Genomic DNA, 6478 nt, shown 5'->3' on the forward strand with positions numbered 1-6478 from the left:
ATGGCCTGTATGTATCCTTTGAGTCTTCAGGTAGGGAAATTTCATATTTGACTGCTTCTTTGCATTCAAGTTCAATGAATAATCAAACACTTCATAAAACAAACGAACACAGCAAAAAGCATATAGGACAAAATATTTGCTTGATTTTAGAAATTATATGGTTGCCTAGATTTCCTAAATGAAGCGCCACCCAGTTGTTTGACCTTTCCTTCTTTCCATTTTTGTCATGGAAACAGGACAATTAAGACATTTTCAGGAATTTCCCACAGCTGCCCATGAATGCTCAGGGCAAAGTGGCTACACCCTCAAGAAGACAATGTCGCAATTGTATTCTCTAGCTACAATATTAAGCCATGTACGCCGCGGGAAGTATTTTCAGCCCGTGGGCCTTTTAATTATGTTGAAGGTAGATATGGGTCCTAGCTGGGACAGATATTATCTCTTTCTTAGCTTCTTCCCTGTGACGGAAATGCCTCCAAGAGCTTTCTCTTTGCTCAACTTCTCATGCAGTAACTTCCATTTTCCGGTTACGTTGAGTAAGGGGCATGATTTCCCTGCAAGATGCAGCTGCTAATCAGAAGAAAAGGCAGAAGGGAGAATTCAGCAAAAATAACTAAGGAAAAATGCCACAAACCATTGTGATGAGAATGTGCCACCCACACATCAGCCTTGCTATAAGTCTATGCTTTATTGTATCTTCCTTCAAGTTGGTTTTGTCTATATGATTTGGACTATAATATGTTACCACAAGCCCTCCAACTTTTTACAGGTAAAATCTGGGGTGCACGTGGCCAGGCAACATCAGAGTGTGACAAGATGCAAAAGTTATTATTGAGGAAGAACACATAAGCTAGGGCTGCATTTACACTGCAGAATTAATGCAGTTTGACACCGCTTTAACTGCAATGGCCCTATGCTATGAGATCTTGGGAGTGATAGTTTGGTGAGATTCCAGAACTTGGACAGAGAAGGGGAAAGACCCTGGAAAACTACAACTCCTATGCTTCTCTAGAAACAAGCTTTGGTGGTTAAAGTGTTGTTACATTGCATGAATTCTACAGTGCAGATGCACCCTAAAAGAGAATGCAGCAGTTTCCTTTGCCCTGAGTCTACTGGGAAGGTCAAAATTGTACCCTTCCTCTCCATTCTTCCCTTATGAGTAAATAGGATGCTAACTACTTTTGCATTTTGAATTCAGCTTGCAGTAAACGGAAGTAAGCTGAGGACTAAGGAGGAAAGTGGGAAAGGAGACACTTTAAACACTCCTAAAAAGTGGGACAGTAGATTAGTCAGGACTATCACTTCCAAATTGGGACAGTGGGAGGGTACACCACCATCTCAGTGGCTAGAAGTGATGGGAGCTGTCTAAAACATATGGAGAGCATCAGCTTGAGGGAGAGTACTATACCATTTCCCCCCTCTTCTACATCTTTCCCAACTTCTCAAAGCATGTATAATGGGCAACCACAATTTTAGGACACATTTACCTATGCCAGTATATCAGGAGGTAGATTAGGGAGCAGTGATGTTGCAATGGGTTAAACCCTTGTGCAGGATGGTCGGTGGTTCGAATCTGTGAGACGGGGTGAGCTCCCATCTGTCAGCTCCAGCTTCCTATGCGGGGACATGAGACAAGCCTCCCACAGGATAGTAACACATTTGGGCATCCCCTGGGCAAGTTCTCTGTAGACAGACGATCCTCTCACACCAGAAGCGCCTTGCCGTTTCTCAAGTTGCTTCTGACACAATACGAAAGGAGGTGCATTCAGTATTCCTGAGCTGATTCCATTTGAAGCAGATGATGAGGGCACGGTGCATTCAAATACAAAATGCCTTCTCTTTTCATCTATTTTGTTGTTGGCACAACAGAACACAAAACATGGCATGAGCCAGGCTTTGAATCGGGCCTCTGCCACCATTTAGTGACATCACTTTTGATGTCACTGTAAACTATAAAACTGATTTTGAAATCACAATTGCACTGAAAAAAGAATGAATTTATTTCTTGTAAATGTTAAACTTTTACAAACTACTTGCTTTCTAGTAACACGGTTGTTTTGATGGATGGAGTTGCTAGTCTCAGGATATTTTTTTCTATCCAAGATATAATCCCACAGATAACCTGTGGTTTTGGGATGGAGGCCAATAAATCTCCTGCTGCTAGAAAGCTTCATGTGTGTATTGAAGCTAGCATTTGAGGAATGAGCATCCGTAATGAATTGGACCCCAAGCTGAGCTGTTGAACCATTTATCTTTACTCAGTACTTACTCGATTGATATGTTCTTCAGGTTTTTGAGGTAAGCAACTTTAGCATCAAGAACGAAGAACCAAAAAGAATGTTAGAATTGATGTATTTGTTATTTGTCTGTGGCTTATAAGATTATCTGAGTCTCTGTCTGTATAAAAAAAAATTACCTCTATGCTATGTGTGTATGAGTATATATGTGTATGTATAAATTTCTTTGTGGCCACATAACACAACTATATATACAATTATATAACAATTGAAAGACACTGGGCTTTTTATAGGCAATCATAAAATACAAACCTCAATAAACATTGCACTTCTTTTGTCTGTGAATTCACATAAAAATGAGGACAAATCTTGTGTGCCTTTAATAGCTGTTTAGAAGAGGAAATGTTAGCAGTTCAAGTCTGCATGACAGGTTTCACCTATTGAAATTTCTACTTGCAGCTATTAAAGGGACAAAAGCTTCTTTCATACAGCCACTCATACTTTCCTCATACTATTTGTTTCCACTCTAATTAAAATTAATAATTAAAATCATACAAATTATTAAAAACTGGTGATACAGCTGTTGTTTTAATATGCTTTCCTGGAATCAGGAAACTTGTGCACCAGCTGTGACCATACCTCAAAAAGCCTGACTTGGCCACGGTGATCCATGCCTTAGGTACATCTGGATTGGACTACTGTAACACATTCTATGTGGGGCTGCCTTTAAAAACGATCAGGAAACTGCAATTAGTGCGAAGATCAGCTGCCAGATTATTAACTGGGGTCAATTATAGAGAGCATACGATGCTCCTATTAAAACAGCTCCACTGGCTGCTGATATGTTTCCAGACTCAATTCAAAGTGCAGGTCATTACCTATAAATCTCTAAACACTTCAAGTCCAGTCTATTTCCTTTGGGATCTGCTGGGGAGGCCCTTCTCTTGGTCCTGCTCAAGCGCGGTTGGTGGGGACAAGAGGGCTTTCTCGGTGGTGGCTCCCAGGCTTTGGAATGTCCTCCCCAGTGAGATTAGATTAGCCCCTACTCTCCAAGACTCTTGAACCAAAACATGGCTATTCAAACAGGCTTTTGACCTTATTTAGGAATCCTTACTGATTATATTTTAGGACTGGTGTTTATTTCACCTCACACTTTATGGACTGATACTGATTGCAATTTGTTTATATCTGCAGAAACTGTTGCATTTTATTGGTGTTTTAACCAGTGGGATTTTATAATTTTATGTGGATTGTTATTGTTATTGTGATATTGGTCAATACTTATTGTATATTTTATGTGTTTGCATTTTGAGTGCTTTTGTGAGCTGCCTAGAGCAGTGCTTCTCAACCTGGAGTACCCAGATGTTTTTGGCCTTCAACTCCCAGAAATCCTAACAGCTGGTAAACTGGCAGGGATTTCTGGAAGTTGTAGGCCAAAAACATCTGGGGACCCCAGGTTGAGAACCACTGGCTAGAGTCCCTCCAGGGAGATGGTGGCAGGGTAGAAATAAATTATTATTATTATTATTATTATTATTATTATTATTATTATTAAGTGAAGCTATCAAACCTGAGATGAACATGGTCTTTGACAAAGATTTTATTTTGTTTTGTTTTTTAAACTCCCCCTTCAAAAGCTTGTAGACGGGAAAGTATAATCAGAAACAGAACCACATGCTATTCAAAGTGGCCACACCTACCTCAAACAGACAAGAGTTCTTTCTCCCACCCTGGACATTCCACGGATATATAAACACCGTTTTCCTAGTTTCCAACAGACCTCACAACCTCTGAGGATGCTTTCCATAGATGCAGGTGAAAGGTCAGGAGGGAATGCTTCTGGAACATAGCCATACAGCCTGAAAAACTCACAACAACCCAGTGATTCTGGCCATGAAAACCTTCGACAGGCATGTAGCCGGGGGGGGGGGGGGGTTGAGGGACTTCAGCCCCCCCCCCCAAATTCTCATGATGCTTCGCGAAAAGGCCTTACTGGTGCATTATTTAAACTGTTATGTTTATTCATATCATGATCTGATCACCATGCTCAATATATCCCATATGCATGGGGTATTGGGGTAACGATACGAAAGGTTTGCTAGGGTAGACCCTCTTTCACTCAGACTCAGCCCCCCCCCCCCCGAATCGAAATCCTGGCTACGGGCCTGACCTTCAACAATACACAGAACCACATACAATTAGCAGAAATAGAAACTCGAAATATATCTGTTCCAAAGTCCAAGATGGAATTAGTGTGTCAAATTGTAAAACTTTTTTACGTGGAGAGGGAAGTCTTGTCCAGCCAGTGATTACTTGGGCAGATTTGGGGTTTTCTTGTGTCTGTTTTGTTCTTGTGTAAAACCTGAAAAGAAAGCTAAGGCAGAAGGTGAAGTGAAAGAGAAAAGCACCCAAATGCTTCTGCTTATGTAACACTAGTTGAAATAGTGACGGGAAAATCCAGGTCAACTTCTCTTAATAGGAAAGTATGTTAATGAGAACTGTATTCACCAAAGTGGTTTTATAAACTCTTCACCATACACTTTATGAAAATTCTAGGACTGAAATAGAAGTGAAGGTGGAAGCTACCTCAAGAGAGAATAATACCAAATAACTAAGGTGGAAAATTTGTGTCTCTTTCGATTCCTGGATTCTTTCTTTTCTAGTTCTCCTCTTTAGCTTTCTGTTTAATTTGACAAGCCTTAGTTCAGCATGGTCAAAGGACATTTAACCAACTACCAAGTTTGCAAAATCTGTGTTTTTTTTTTAATTTGTGTGTTCGTTTTGCTCTGTTAGAAATGTAATACAATGGTATGGTTGCTGATGACACGATAAATAAATAGCATGATACACATGTGGAGCCTCACAGTCTTGAAGAAACCTTTCATTTGGTGTTACACTACTCACAAAAATATACTTTTTGTTCAGTTGTACATGTTTTCATCGTATTGTTCTGTTTGTTCTTGCAAATTATTCGAGGTGACATACATGAGGGGTGGCTTTTTATCCTTACTGCAATCCTGCAATGAAGATTGTGCAGGAACACTGCAAGATGCCCAAAGCTGTCCAATAAAATTCATGCCAGCCTGGGGATTTGGGGGGCTGCAGTCTAAAGAAGTAACATTTCCAAACTCTGTTCATGGCTTTGTGGGAAGTTAAATTTAGGCAAGTTTGCATCCAAGCATGACATTTTAGTCACTTCCCCAAAGTAGCTGTAAAGCAGCCCAATTTTTAACATACTTTAATTCCATTGCTACTTAATAACTGTAATTTTGCTATTGTTATGAATCGTAATGTAAATATCTGATATGCAGGATGTATTTTCATTCAATGGACCAAATTTGGCACAAATACCCGATATGCCCAAATTTGAATACTGGTGGGATTGTGGGGGGAGATTGATTTTGTCATTTGGGAGTTGTAGTTGCTGGGATTTATAGTTCACTTACAACCAAAGAGCAATCTGAACTCCACCAATGATGGAATTGAACCACTCTTGGTACACAAAACTCCCTTAACAAACAGAAAATACTGGAAGGGTTTGGTGGGCACCGACCTTGAGTTTGGGAGTTGTTGTTCACCTACATCCAGAGAGCACTGTGGACTCAAACAATGATGGATCTGGACCAAACATGGCATAGATACTCAATATGCCCAAATGTGAACAGTGGTGGAGTTTAAGGGAAAACAGACCTTGACATTTGGGAGTTGTAGTCACTGGAATTTATAGTTCACCTACAATCAATAAGCATTCTGAACCACACCAACAACAGAATTGGGCCAAACTTCCCATGTAGAAACCCCATGACCAACAGAAAATACTATGTTTTCTTATGGTCTTTGGTGACCCCTCTCAAACCCCCTCTTGACCCTCCCAGGGGTTCCAGCCTCAAGGTTGAGAAATGCTGCCCTAGGCTGAGGTTTGAGCCACAACATGATGTACTGTAGCAGTTTGAGTCCTGGACAAGGACATAGGGGTACCAGGGTTCAAGTCCCGGCTTGGCTATGGAAGCTTACTGGGTGGCTTTGGACAATTCACACTCTCAGCCTCAGATGAAGGCAATGGCAACCCTCTTCTGAACAAATCATCCCAAGAAAACCCTATGATCAGGTCACCTTAGGGTAGCCATAGATCAGAAATGACTTGAAGGCACACAACAAAAAACTGACACTGTGATCTGATTCAAAACACACAAGAAACCCAGAACATGGAGCAACAAACTTCCTTCTTTCGGTGCCTAAAA

Source organism: Anolis sagrei, chromosome 5, assembly GCF_037176765.1.
Source record: "Anolis sagrei isolate rAnoSag1 chromosome 5, rAnoSag1.mat, whole genome shotgun sequence".
NCBI lineage: Eukaryota > Metazoa > Chordata > Lepidosauria > Squamata > Dactyloidae > Anolis > Anolis sagrei.